Consider the following 15,734-nt stretch of genomic DNA (forward strand, 5'->3'; position numbering starts at 1 on the left):
TTTTTTACAGATAAAACGATAATAATTATACATTAAATACTAGAACATTAAATAAAACTGACCAAGAAAATACAATTGCACGTGCCACTAACACATTCATTTCGATATTTTATGTTTATATTTTTTGATATGGCCGTCAGCAATCTTCGGGGGTCATCTCGATTGATAATCAGATTGTTTCTTGTCTAAAATACGTACCAGGTGTTGATACAATAATAATAAAGTTGTGTTTCGAACGTCCATTTTTTGGAAATTATACAGATTTATTGCTATACAGGTCAATACCATCGTACATACTAAGAGTGTTGCTTCAAAGACATCTTCTCATTTAAGAGCCAGATTATATGTCAAATATTCTAGAAATTGCTAATGTAATTTTCGATTAATATTGTTTTCAGAGTGACGCTCATCTATCATTATCCTTAAAATAAGACTTTTACAAAAATAGAGACCAAAAAGTGTACGTTATCATTATTGATTTTGTGTCTTTTTCTCTGTTATTTATGAGGTCATTTAAAACTTGGTTTATTTTATGTTATTCTTTAATTTAATTGAATATGATACATCGAAGCAGAATATATACAATATGTATGCATTGTCAAAAGAAATGGAGAAGAAAATTGCACACTTACTTGACTCGGAACACAGGAATGGAAACTTTGTTGAACATTCTTCAACGGTAAATGTATTTGTATCTGCTTTCTGTATTGCAACACACAAATATTTCCCTGAATATTTTCCTTTCAACAAATAAGGGCATCTTTTATTTTGAAATCATTCATAAGATGAAATAATGTAACGTCAATGAGACATCCCCCAACAAAACACACAAAATACTGTGGACGTTATTTTACATTTATCGTTTATGGTTGTATCGGCTGTTAACATTTTGTATTAGGTTTTTGTTTTCGTCTCATATTTTGGCCTCGACTATCACTTAAAACTTTTAATATCCAGAAATGGGTATGGTGTAGTAATATTGGTACGGATGGTGTAATTACTACTGCTAGGTCGATATATTTACTTGGATACTAATATATTAGGTTATCACCAGCCTTATGCTGGTTTTACACTATTACATTTAGATGTATATATCCATGTAGCTATGACGTCAATTTTTACAAAACTCATAACAGAGGAGCATTAAGTGTTATAACTCCTAAAAACTATACCGAATCCCCTTTAAATTGAACTATAAAACAAGAACTTGCACGACTGCAACTATATTCAAGCATTTAAACAAAATTTTATGTATGCAGCGGATTTCTCCGGAAACAGTATTAATAGTTAATGAATATTTGGTAACAACAGAAATTAGTCTTTTAAAGAAGAATATTCAGAATAGTTTAAACAGTAGTAGTAAGAAGGTAATAAGTTGTTCATATACCATAAAAGTAATAATCGATCGATTTCAGGTGCGTTTAGCACTCAAAGCTGTAGACATAAACTCATTATCAAACATGCGTTATTAAAAAATAAAAGTACAGTGAAAGTGTATCTACCAATGACATGGAAAAAGTAAAACAATTTTTTACATTTACCTGAAACAACTGTATGGGATCTGAAAATCAGAGTCCAGAAAACTTCCTTTTCTTTAGCGTCTTTTCCTGCAGTATTTCTGTAATATAATACAAAACTTCCATCCTTTAAACATCGTTCTTGGTTGTCGTACCATGATATTCTTGAAAACACAGCTACAAAAATCAATATCAGGATAACTATATATATACCGGTTTAATAAATTTTTGAATAATCTGTGTATTTTCAAACCTTTTGGACTCGAGAGCATCAATGACAATTCCCTAATTGTCGAAATGTCTATATGTTGCAGTAAAATTTGTTCCGATTAAAAGAGGGACGAAAAATACCAGACGGACAGTCAAACTGATAAATTGAAAATAAACTGACAACGCCATGGCTAAAAATAAAAAGTCCAACAGACAAATAATATAGTACAGAAGAAACAACATAGTAAAACTAAAGACTAAGCAACACGACCCCCCCCCCCCCACCCCCCCACCCCCAAACCAACCAAAAACTGGGGTGATAAGAGACGATCCGGAAGGGTAAGAAAATCCTGCTTCAGAATTAAATCTAGTACAAAATTGAAAAATAACAAATCATTTATCGAAAGGTTGTTTTTTGAAATTATCACACTACCAATAGAAGCATGACATTTCTTGATGTATATAATGAAAACCTTACATGATGATGTGTTTTTACATCCGTATAAATATATTGCATTGCAGTCTCTGATAGTAAACATGTTTTTGTCTTTGTTGGTTGTTACACATTCTTGTTCTATATACGTATTTTCTGTTGTTATGCTGATATCTGTAAAAAAAAAAAAACTAAAACATAGGACTGCTAGAAATGAACAGGATAAATTTAGATAGCATGTGTTGTTCAGCACAGATTGAAAATAAGACTGACAGCAAACCGGATATTACTGCATAGAGATACTATTTGCAAAAGGACACACAAACAAGATATAGCCAAAAAAAGAGATTTTTGTCGGATTCAGAAATGGTAATACCAAAATCAATCTTAGTATCATGTTTCGTTACTTAAAGGTCTAACTCAACAACGATAATAGCAAAATTCGGTTGAATTAAATATGACCTTTAGTAATAGGAATTAAGATATCTTAGAATCGAGTTTTCAAGATATTGACAACGCTCTAAGTACCATGTTTCACTACTTCAAGATCTACTCGACAATTATAAAAGCCAAAATCATGAAAAAATCTAATTGACTTTTCTTCAGTCAGAGATAAAGCATATCTAAATTAGAATCGACTTCGTCAAAGCGTTTTCAATTTATTGTACGATCACTTTTTGGGAATCATCCTTACAGCCGCGGGCGTCAGCCGTACATAATCAAATCAATAACCAATATTTTCCTTTGGAAATTCAGGTAACATAATAAAGTTTTTTAAAATCAGTTAAATTGCAGAATGTATCCTACTAACAAAATATCTATACCTTCAACAAAAGAAAACACTAGAGCTGACCGACCGGAACCACAGGGAGTGTCGATAGTGTTGGTACATTCTGTCCTGCAGTCATTTATATCATCACTGATATCAGGTACATCAGAAAGACAGTAGCACCTTAAACTCTTGAATATGCAAAAGCATATCATTACAAGTAATTAAAATAGGAAAACAAAATGTTCGAAACTCATATGACAATGAAATATAGAACATATAAAAAACAACGTGTGAACTGATATAAATAAATAAAATCATACAATTAGACGGAAGTAACAGCTCTAAAAACAGAAGAAGGAAACTCAAAATTGAAACACAAAAGAATGCATGATATAGTTTATTCAAATATCAAACGGTATTGGAAAGACAATTTCATTTGTATTTCAAATTTGCAGATCTTGCTGATCATTTTTGCAATTTGAAGTTTCTCTTCATCGGTTATAAAAATTATCAACAAAATAAGCCAAAACGGAGTCAATTTGATAAAACATGTTTGTGGGTTGCATCCAAGATTTCTGATAGAGAACAAAATTTAAACATGGTACCAATGATAAGTGTATTCCCTCTTACGTCTTCATTTGACAAAACTTACTTTCATGACGAAATAGGAAGCAGACGAATAATATGAACAATGTCGTAAACAATCCTTAACGGATTTTACATTTCTTCCAGAATCAATAGGTGAATACTTTCTTCCACAACCTGTAAAATAAGGCATTAAATCATCATTTCTACAGTATGGTTTGACACAAGCATGACATTTAAAAATCTACAAAAACGAACCAGAGGCGTTAATGATTCTATGTCGCTCACCGTGATCCACGATCATTTTCAACGATGGCCACTATCCAAAATCGTTGACTAAAATATACTTCTCGACGCAATTATTTTTGAACTTATCTTGATGATCATTTTAGCTGCTTACATGTTTTCTTTATTTGCAATTGTTTCGGCTGAATGTGCAAACATTTAATAATAAAATTACCATTAAAACGACAGTAACTCATAAAATGAGTCAATTGACGATTTCTGTCATTGTGATATATATATAACTCGTCTAAACATCAACCCAAAAATGTTAGATCTGTAAATTTGCTTTCGCAAATTTTTGTTCTTCCCTCGCTGGGATTCGAACCCATGCTACTGAGATATCATGTGATACCTTATCGCCTGCACTGCAGCCGTCCCGCTAGACCATACGACCATCTGGGCTTCACATAATAATCAAGCTTTCGGTGGCCGTGTGTTACCTTTCCTCGTTAATTTTAATCTAGCGTCGTACTTCAGTACATGATATAATTTGCTGGTGATCCGATGGATAAATCTGTTGTAGAGTTGTCACTGACTCAGACGTACTTATAAATATAATTATTTTCTATGACTGTATCTTGCATTAATTTGTAGGATCCTTTACTATAGATAATTGAGCTGATCTGTAACAATACCATCTCCATGCCTTATATATCATGTACTGTAGTACGCCGCTAGATTAAAACTGACGAGGAAAGGTAACACACGGCAACCGAAAGCTTTATTATTATGTGAAGCCCCGGTGGTCGTGTGGTCTAGCGGGACGGCTGCAGTGCAGGCGATAAGGTATCACGATATCTCAAAAAATGAAAAATGACGTCACATAGATAGATAGATAGATAGATAAATGACATCAAAAAATGAAAAATGACGTCACATTTGAATTAGTAAAACAGATCATCAAAAAATGAAAAATGACGTCTCATTTGAATTAGTAAGATTATATTTGAACTAAATACTGATATTACATTTAATAACAATGCACATTTCAATACTTATTAATAGCAAACTAAGGTAGCAATTAACTGTATTATATTGTATTGTCCGGTTTGTTTTGAATCTAACTTCAAACGTAAGTAAAACATTGTACAGATTACGTTGAACAAAATCAAATCTAATAAATGAAGGCGGTGATTAATTTTCTTTACCATAACACATGAATATAATAGAAAAGACTTCAACACATTTGACAAAATTACGATGAGAATTACAAAAATAACATTAAACATTTAAACTAAATACATGAATTTGGGATAGATAAGTACCGTAACACGTCTTATGGTAATGCGAATTCACACTCAGCAAAACAGTCACAATCGGTAATAAGTCACGTTTGGTAATTACAGATTAGACGACGTAATGACAAACCACAATCTTCCATGTAATAAAAATGTCCTTAGCTAAGTATGGATCCACCAATTGGTGATGGTGTCCATAAAATTTACGGAGTGTCTATTTTAATCTGTCCTCCTCATAACTTTGTTGGAGCAGTTTCTACGTAAGGAGCACACTCCTGTATATAAAGTCCGTATAGTGTGAACAAGCACGAGAATAACGTATCAATTGTGATATGTAAACACCATACGAAGGGGCAGAGGGTATGTTTCTGCTGAGAAATGGGAAATTGATAATTGGGAAGTTGAAATCGTCCCGTTTATAATAGATTTTCGTGTGAAGTCGTCCATCTGCGTCAATATTGAGGAAAAGATCAAGATATGAAGCAGTCCTTCTAGTATCGGTAGTATCCTTAATTTCAAGTTCACTGGGATATATGAGATGTAAGTATTGGCTGAAATATGTGTTATTCAATGATAGAACATCATCAATATATCGGAAAGTAAAATTAAAGAATTTCGCAAGGTGCTTTTTCTTTTTGTCTTTTAGAAGGTTCTGAATGAATTCTGCTTCATACGAGTACAAAAACAAATCGGCCAGCAGGGGTGCACAATAAGTACCCATTGGAATACCGACTGTCTGTTGAAATATAAATCCTCCAAACTCAACAAATATATTGTCGATCAAAAAGTCCAGCATTTTGATAATATCATCTTCAGTATACCTTCTGGAAAATTCAGTGTGATTCTTCACAAAATATTATTATTGTAAACCAAAACAAGAAATTTGTATCTACGGTTCCCATTTTTATAGAAAAAAAGATCTGTTTTATGAGATGGTGAAGTCGATCTTTCAGCTGAGCATGGGGAATAGTAGTATATAGCGTAGAAAAATCAAAAGTTTTTATGTTGCTGCAAAATTGCAAAGATTGTGATCGAAGATTAAGCAGTAGATCTTTCGAATTTTTGAGAATCCACATCTGGTTAACACCACTGGAAGAATATATCTCATCACAATATTTTTGAAGCCCATCTTTAACTGTAGAAAGAATAGTAGTCAGTACTTTAGAAAGATGATTAGTCGAACATTTTGAAGACCCAGTTATGTATCATTCTTTATATGGAGTTTTGTGTAATTTACAACTTACAACTTACAACTCCCGTTAGCGCCATGTGTCGCATAGGGCGCGAATGGAAGCCTTCCATCTGAGTCTGTCTGCTGCTGCTTGTTGTGCTTCTCCCCATGTTCTCCATCCAAACTCTGTTCTTTCCTTATCTACCATTCGTCTCCAAGTTTCTTTTGGTCTTCCTACATTTCTCTTTCCTGGTGGTGTCCATGTCAAGGCGATTCTACAATCATTCCATGGGTCCATCCTCAGGATGTGACCTATCCAACTCCATCTCCTGATCTTAATGGTGTTGGTTATGCTGCACATGTTGGCTTTTTGTAGCAGTTCTGTGTTGGATATCGTAGTTGGCCAAAATATCTTAAAGATTCTACGCAAGTTCCTGGTGTTGAAGGTGTTAAGTCTATCTCCATCTCTCTTGCTTATCTTCCAACATTCTGCCCCATATAGCAACACTGATATAACATTGCTTTTATAAATTTTCATTTTGGTGTTTCTACTGTATTGGTTTGATGTCCATATTTTTCTTAGCTTATAGTATGCTGCTCTTGCTTTTTTAATTCTATTCCTTATGTCGGCTGTTGCATTGTCGTTGGTATCTATGACCGATCCAAGGTATGTGAAGCTGTCTACTATCTCTATTTCTTCGTTGTTCAATGTAATAGGCTGGATGTTGTTTGCCTTTACACACATTATTTTACTCTTTTTCTTGTTTATTTCTAAGCCAGTTGTTTTAGCTATCTTTTGTATATCATCTGTTTTAGCTTGCAGCTGTGTTCTTGTTGCTGATAGGAGAGCAATATCATCTGCAAAATCAAGATCTTCTAATACCTGTAGTCTTCCCCAGTTGATACCACGCTTTTTCTGTGTTGTTTGCTTCATTGTCCAATCTATAACCAGTAAGAAAAGGAATCCAGACATTACACAACCTTGTCTGACTCCTGATTTAATGTGGAACCATTCCGAATGTTTACCCTCATGTTCTACTACACAACTGAAGTTATCATAAAATGCTTGTACCATCCTGATTATTTTACCTGGGATTCCATAGTTTGCCATGATCTTTTTTAAGGTTTCTCGATGGATAGTGTCAAATGCTCTTCTGAAGTCGATGAAGTTGATAAATAGGGGGCTGTTCCATTCAATGCATTGTTCTATAATATTTCTAAGGATGAATATTTGGTTGATACAGCCTCGACCTCTTCGGAACCCAGCTTGTTCTTTACGTAGTATGTTGTCAATAGCATCTTTAATTCTGTTGATGATGATTCTGCAGAGGACCTTCCCAGGTACAGATAGTAAGGTTATTCCTCTCCAGTTTTCACACTCTTCTAAATTTCCTTTTTTTGAGAGTTTGATTATAATTCCTTTTTGCCAGTCTGTTGGTATTTCTTCCCTGTTCCAAATTTTGGTAAATAAATGGCAAAAGACTTTTGCTATTGTGCCTACATCAGTTTTCAATAGTTCAGCTTGTATGTTGTCAATACCTGGAGCCTTACCATTACTGAGTGCCTTTATGCTCTTTATTATCTCTTCTATGGTTGGTGGTTCAATATTCATATCGACAACATCTGAAGGATGAATATCGGCTAGTACTGGTGGATCTTTCGCATTTAAAATCTCTTCAAAGTGTTCTTTCCATCTCTCTAACTGTTCCTTCTCGCTGGTTATAACATGTCCCTCTTTTGACTTTACAGGTCTGTTCCCTCTCATGCTGCTGTTGGAAATTTTCTTACTCAGCATATATAGCTTGTTCTGCTCTCCTCTATTTGCTGCCTCTTCTGCACTTTTTGCAATATTATCAATATATTTTCTCTTATCATCTCTGGTACTAAACTTTACCTCCTTGTTCTTATCCTTATAATCTTTCTCAAGCTTTTCTTTCTGTCTTTGTGATCTTGTAGCATTAATTTTTTGTTTTATCTGTTTACGTTCTTGTATTTTGTGGATACTGTTGGTAGTAATCCATTCTGGTTGTTTTCTGTCTTTAAATCCCAATGTTTGCTCACCAACCTCACATATTGCTTGTTTAATATCTATCCACTGTTCTTCTATGCCTTCTGTTTCTCCCAATACCTGGAATCTGTTCCTTAACTCAAGTTTGAACTCTTGTGCAACTTTTGGTATCTTTAGCTTATCTGTGTCATATCTTTTCTTCTGTCCCTGATTTACTCTCTGTCTACAAAGTTTAAGCTTAACTCTGGATATAAGTAGTTCATGGTCACTACCAACATCAGCACCTCTATATGACCGTACATCTTCCATAGATCCTCTAAACCTTTTGTCAATCGTGATGTGATCAATCTGATTCTTGATGTTTCCGTCTGGTGACGTCCATGTATATTTATGAATATCTTTATGTTGGAATATGCTGGAGCAAATTACAATGTTGTTAGTCTGACAATAATCCCGAAATAGTTCTCCGTTCTCATTGATAACACCATACCCATTCTTCCCCATTACATCTTCATATCCAACATTATCTGATCCTATCTTTGCATTCATGTCACCCATTACAATTATCATATCATGTTTATGAACTTTTGCTGTTACATCGTTCAAGGTTTGGTAGAATTCCTCTTTTACTTCATCAGAAGCGTCATTCGTTGGTGCATAACACTGTATTATGGTCAACTTTATATGTCTAGAAAAAAATCGAGCTGTTATTATTCTTTCATTAATAGGTTGCCATTCCATGAGTGTTTTTCTGTTTGCTTTTGATATAATAAGTGCTACTCCATACTCATGTCTTTCTGTTTGTCCTGAGTATAGCATAGTCTCACCACCTCTGAGGTTGATCTTTCCTGTTCCGGTCCAGCGACATTCACTAATACCCAATACATCAATTCCATAGTTGTTCATTTCATTTACTACCTGGTATGTCTTTCCAGGTGCATACATTGTTCTAACATTCCAGCATCCGACCTTGATCTGTTTTCTAGGGTGAACCAAAGGTTCTCTCCTGATGTTTGCTTCCAATTGATTCTGGGTTTGGCCAACATCATTCATTAAACCTTCTAACTGATTTCTGTTTTCTGGTCTCACCTCGGTATTTCCCATCAGAAAAGTCGTTCTTCCATTTCGCGTTTCTGTAACTTTAAAGTTTTTTACAAGGATAGGTTGTTGGCCTAACGCTCAATCCCCAACCTGGAGAACCAGAGAATCTTTACTCAAGGTTTCTTTCCTATAGATCCATTGCCGACCAAGGCTGACGAGTCAAATCTACCCGGTATTTTATATCAGAGTTTTCTTCTCCTATATGAATTGCCTTTCAAGGCTGACGACTTTCATCTAGCCGGCTATTAACCCATAACTGGGGCAAGGTTGATGAGTGCTAGGGCGTATCCACACGCCGGTGGGCCTACACACTTCATCTCTAGGGTCCTTGCTACTCCGAGATCCTCTACAGTAAGGCCTAGGACACAAGGTCCTAGTTACCGTGTGCTGTCGCGGGGAGGCACTGTAGAAGTCTTGTTAGTGTAGAGGCTATGTACTGGCAGGAAAGACTTACGCACTCGGCTTTCTTTTCACCTATGAATATAAGCTATCCAGCGGCAGTTTAAGAGTCTATGACTCCCAACTGCACTAGGCGCATACACAAAATCAAAAAAAGAATAGTAGTCAGTACTTTAGAAAGATGATTAGTCGAACATTTTGAAGACCCAGTTATGTATCATTCTTTATATGGAGTTTTGTGTAATTTAGGTATCCAGTATAATGAAGGTAAGTTTTCTTCGTTTTCTTTGATGTTGATACCAAACGAAAGAAGGACAGATCTATGATTTTGTCAAATTTCGTCCTTGGTAAATGATGTTAAAGAATATGCAGGGTTACCAGTAGTTTTATTTATTCCAAGCTCTGTTGTGAGACATTGCAAATAATGTTTTTCACATATGGAGACAATATTATTGGAGGCTTTATCTGCAGGAACAACGACATATTTGTCATGCAAAGAGGATAAAGCATCCACAACATCCGGATTCTTGAAAGGGTTAGTAACTCTTGTACTCGCAGTCTTTGTATGCGCAATAGCTTTTATCCATTCAGACAAAGTGTCAAGTTCTGGTTTGTCTGGTTTACCCATTTTTTGCATAGTCCTTAACTGCATCCAACAGTAACTTGAAATTCTTTTTCCAGTTGATGGGCTGGGGATTCTTTATTTTGGTCCCTTGGCTAACAACTCTCTTAGTTGTTCATTGGTAACGATGCCAAGGTCACAAGTAATAACATGACCAGCTGGACTATAATTGTATTGTGACGATGCACATGAGCAATCCGGAGGCTTGGATTTCGTATTTTTGAGGTTAAAAGCTTCTAAAACTCTCTTGTGGTTGAAAATTTTGGATGCAATAGACTTGGTATAAGTATAAGAAATAACAGGTGTAGCTTTATTTTTGAAGTAATCAGGTATAGTTTTTTGTACAGATTTTTGATAAAATATATTGCTAATATTTACAGCATCTAAACCTTTATTGGCGAATTCTACCTTAAAAAAATAACGTTTTTCCTCACTATTGGATGTAGTCGATACGGGTTTGAATAGTTTATGGTTAGCAATGTCCATGATTATTGCAACTAATCTATACAAAACAGAACGAGAATCAGTAACGGAAATATTTTGGGCTTCTTGAAATATTAAAGAAAGTTTTGACAGTGGAATTGAGTATAATTTAGTTCTAATATGATGAATTCTTAAAGGTTTTTGAACAGACGTTAATAGACTATCAATTGTCACGGTGTGTACAGCAGGTGGTATATATTTTCTGTGACCATGACTTCTATTTCGTCGAGCAGAAGTATTAAATAATTGTAATGTATTGACGGTATTACACCTGGGACTAGACAAAATACCTACATCATCAATTTTGTCATTGCATCCATAGGGAATGGCTGTTCCCAACTCTCTTATCCAACAGTCTTCTCTTTGTAAACGATATGGTGTACTCAATATGGAGTCATTTGTTGGATGATATATTTTCTCTATAATCCGGACTTTCATTGAAACAACAGAATGGCCAGGCTGATTGAAATGTTTATAGAGAAATTTGTTGTTATTATGATCATTTACATTAGACCGATGATCTTTCATTCTAAAATTGAGTTTTGTCGAGTTTCCCCGACATAGATCAATCTACAAAGAGTACATTCAATACCGTATACAATATTGGAAGCGGTGCAATTCAAATTCTCATGACTATGTGTAATGTAATTTTTGGTGGTTAAATTACTATGAAAGTGGGTATCAGTTATTAGTATATCACAGGTTTTACAATTTTTACGGTTACATTTGAAAAAAAAGAGCAATATTCATGGTTGTCATTGAAATATAAAATATCTGAAAGTTGAACAGTACAGGACTGAATATATTCAAACTTGTCTGAATTTTTATAGTACAATGAGGATTCAGAAAACTGCACATGTGTCATATTCATAACATCATTTAAGCTGGTCCTGGGGACACTTGATAAAATCGGTGTTGTTGTGTCCTTCACAACAGCCGATTGACACCTTTTTATCCTGGGCGTCGTATCATCCAGTATAATATTTTTTGTTTTACTAGTTTTCATGCTGTTAGGCTACCGGACTGGTAGAATCCTACCAAAATAGATATTCTAACTTGGACTGGTATAGAATTTAGGGATAATTACGTCCGGAGCTTGTGTACTAGTTTTCTTTCTACCAAATTTAACGGCGTCATGTGCATGCAATTCTGCTGACAACGATTATTTTCTAGCTTGTTTTCGTTTGATTAAGATGTTGTTGGTATCTATTCCCCTTGTAACGTCAAGAAATTGATAATCGATTGATAATGTTGTAAATACTTTCAATTGATGATTTTATAAAAAAAAAAAATTAAATTACTGAATTTCAATTCAATTAAATTTTAATAGTCATTTAGAATTTCTATATATAAAAGGAAAGGAATCAAGGTAAGTTTGTTCTTTGCGTTAATAAAACAGCAAACCAACAACTTCAAGTAAAACAAAACAGAATATCACATTGGATGAAGAAACGCAGAATGAAAAGCGTTTGGGTAACATTACTTTCCAGAAACCACTAAGAATGTTTAACAATTTTATGGGAAAATAGTAAAACCAATATAGCGGTGAGGATATTTATCAGAATGATCTAAAGATATTATGGGGGAAAAATATCACAAAAATAACGAAATCTGAGGAAGATTCAAAACGGAAATTCCCTAGTCAAGTGGCAAAATCAAAAGTTCGAAAACATCAAACACATCAAACGAATGAATAATAACTTATATTCTTGACTCGGTTCAAGCATTTATGTAATAGCTTTATAAACCTCTCACTTGTATGGCAGTTGCATAAATCATATTATATTGACAACGATGTGTTAACAAAACAAACAGGTAAAAATGTCAAAATAGGGGTACAAAAAAATCAACATTGTGTTATAATCTTAATCACTATAAAAGCAAACAAATAAGTAATGCGTAGTACTGAAAAAAATGTCTTCATTATTTTAAGTACATTGTCCTTTTTCGGCAGTGACAGTATAGCTACCAACCTTCCAAAATGTAATATGAATTATACCAATAGGATTTCCCCCACTCCCCTGACCACACTGTTAGAAGCCATATATAGACATATATTAATACAATTCGTCTTTCTTCAGCCCAACAATGTTAGATTAGTAAATTTGCGGTAGATTCATTTTTGTTCTTCCCTCGCCGGAATTCAAACTAATGCATGCTACTGAGATATTGTTGTCCATATCGCCTTGTACTATTCCCGACGCCTTGTTCTATTCAAGACGCGCTAGATCACTCGACTACCTAGGTTCTACAATAATAAAGCTTTTTGTGGTCGGTGTTACCTTTCCTCGTCAGTTTTTTCTTCTAGTGTCGTAACACAGTACAACATATATATGGAATGAATATGGAATTTTTATCTTAATGTGTGTATTTTATAGATGCTTAACTACTTTCTTAATTACTGTACTTTTTATCAGGTAAAATTACACAAAAGTAACTTTCAAATATTTGTAAGAGTATTAGCCCATACCCGACACATTCCTCTTACTGTCTAACATGTCATAATATGAACGTATGACCAATAATATTGAAACACGTGACAAACCTATAAAAGCTGCAAACTTTGTGTATCTAAGTACTGTTCCAGTCCAAGCTTTTCCATTATGCTTAAATAGAAGATTCTCTGATGACCGAAAGGATATGTCAGTGGTGTTGATGTTTTCTATCTCTGGTAATAAGCATACCTTGGAACTCGTTGTCCAGTTACTTTCTGGAAGTCCGATAAAGATAGTACACCCTAGAAACAATTTCAATTTGGAATTATATTAACCGAGCAGAACAGAAACATATATACCATAGCATCATATATTCGTTACCCTACAAATAACAAGAGACACATACATCTGCCAAAATAAACAAACTGTACTCCTATTATAACTGAATAACTGAATATCATCGAATTTAAATTACTGCATAATACAGGTCTATCCACTGACGTTTTTTTAAAGAAAAATAAAAAAAAATTTTTATATAGATCTTTATGTTTTTCAATAAACAAGGTAGATTTCTTCTGCTTTCCCAAAATCTATCCTTTCAAAATATCCTTCCTTTACACTTTAACCTATTATGTCTGTTTAATTTGGTCACACATCGTTGTCAATATAATGGAATTTGATGATAATGTCATACAAGTGATAGGTTTAGCTAGCTATAAAATCAGGTTTAAGCCAAGATTTTCGGCATAAGAAAGTACCTGTACCAAGTCAGGAATATGACAGTTGTTATCCATTTGTTTGATGTGTTTGAACTCCGGATTTGGCTTATTGATTAGTGACTTTCCGTTTTGAATTTCCCTTAGAGTTCAGTATTTTTGTGATTTACCTTTTACAAAAACTGTATTCTTTAACAATAAGAAAGTGTTTGTTATATGTAATAAAATGCTTGCATGAAATCAGGGTAGCTATTGTATTAATGTATACAATTTAATTTAAGTAGATCACTTGCTCTCATACGCATTTTTTTTGCATTTTAGTTTTACAAATAAGACGCAACAGTAGTCTATCGATATTCAAATCTTAAAAACCACAAGAAGAAAACGTTCACAAAGGTTAAAAAAAATAATCAAGGAAATCGAATGAAATCCAAAAGGATCGAGACCATCGTCGACATGACAAACATATAAAAGAATATACATAAATTTGATTATTTATATGCAAGACGCATTGATCCTACATATTACCTTTTGACAATTACTTATTTTGTTGCAGTTTGAATTCAACCCTTCAGAATGATTAATATATGTTGATTGCATCCCAATATTAGAGAGAGGTAGCTAGCTAGCTTTGGGTTAGTTCAGTATTGTGGCAAATTATTATCATAATCTTAAATACACAATTCAACGTTTTTATACTTTAGAAATATTGTATTCTAATAGGCAAACACTTAAAACAGCTATATAGTTAGTTTTTCGAAATACGTTTACATTATTTTGATAAAAACTGCGATCCACTGACCAAATGAATGATTAAATCCAGTACAAATAATTATAAGATTACTTACCAGTAAAAGAAATCCAAATAAACAAAACACATAATTGCATTATACCATTAATTATGTTTAATAACTATATTTTGAAAAAAGTGTATCGAAATCATGTCCTTATATAAACTCATTACACCGGAAGAAAAAAATAATTAATTTAATTTGGCATTTCATATTTGTTCATATTTGATACTCGGTGTATAGTAAAAAGGAGTTAATAATAATAGAAGTTCTACGAACAGATTCAAAATGACAACTGTTATGGGACAAACTATAAATCATTTAAAGATCTAAACTTTTTCTGAATCTTTTTATTTGTTTAATATTTTCCCGAATAAGGCTTAAATAAAGAGTCATATATCCACCAAGAACAAAACTAATTCTTAAAGAATCGCATAAACCGCAAAAGCCCCTTAAATGGTTGAGACTTTCAAAGTAAAATAACAAAAAAAAAAGAATCCCGAGGAAAAAGCCTAAGCTTACCAAACGAATGAATAACAACTGTCATAATTCTGACATTTTACAGATATTTTTTTATTTAGAAAATATTGGATTTAACCTGGTTTTATAGCTAGCTTAACTTGTCACTTATATGTCAGTCACATAATATCGCATTATATTAACAACGATGTTTGAACAAAACAAACAGCTACGTTGTGATTTTACACCATTGATCCAGGTAAGGGTGGATGTTGGTATCGTTTAAACCTGTTGCATTTGTTTGCACCTGACCTAAGTCAAAAACCTGATGGTCAGTGGTTGTTGTTAGTTGTCGTTAATCATAAGTGTTTCTCGTTTATCGTTTTATATAGATAAGACTGTTGGTTTTCCCGTTTTAATGGTTTTACACTAGTCATATTTTGGGGGGCCCTTTGTAGCTTGCTGTTCGGTGTGAGCCAAGGCTACGTGTTCAAGACCGCATTTCACCT

General features: G+C 33.8%; 1 long non-coding RNA gene across 1 annotated transcript; it reads right to left on the reverse strand.

The window, feature by feature from the left end:
- Positions 1-627: 627 nt before the first annotated feature.
- Positions 628-13,556, reverse strand: LOC143047012 (uncharacterized). Its single transcript, XR_012969363.1, has 6 exons — positions 13,370-13,556; positions 3,585-3,694; positions 2,985-3,120; positions 2,206-2,334; positions 1,542-1,694; positions 628-740 (listed from the first exon to the last, which is right to left on the reverse strand). It is a non-coding gene; the product is annotated as an uncharacterized LOC143047012 (long non-coding RNA).
- Between the last annotated feature and the right edge of the window lie 2,178 nt (positions 13,557-15,734).

Source organism: Mytilus galloprovincialis, chromosome 9, assembly GCF_965363235.1.
Source record: "Mytilus galloprovincialis chromosome 9, xbMytGall1.hap1.1, whole genome shotgun sequence".
Taxonomy (NCBI): domain Eukaryota; kingdom Metazoa; phylum Mollusca; class Bivalvia; order Mytilida; family Mytilidae; genus Mytilus; species Mytilus galloprovincialis.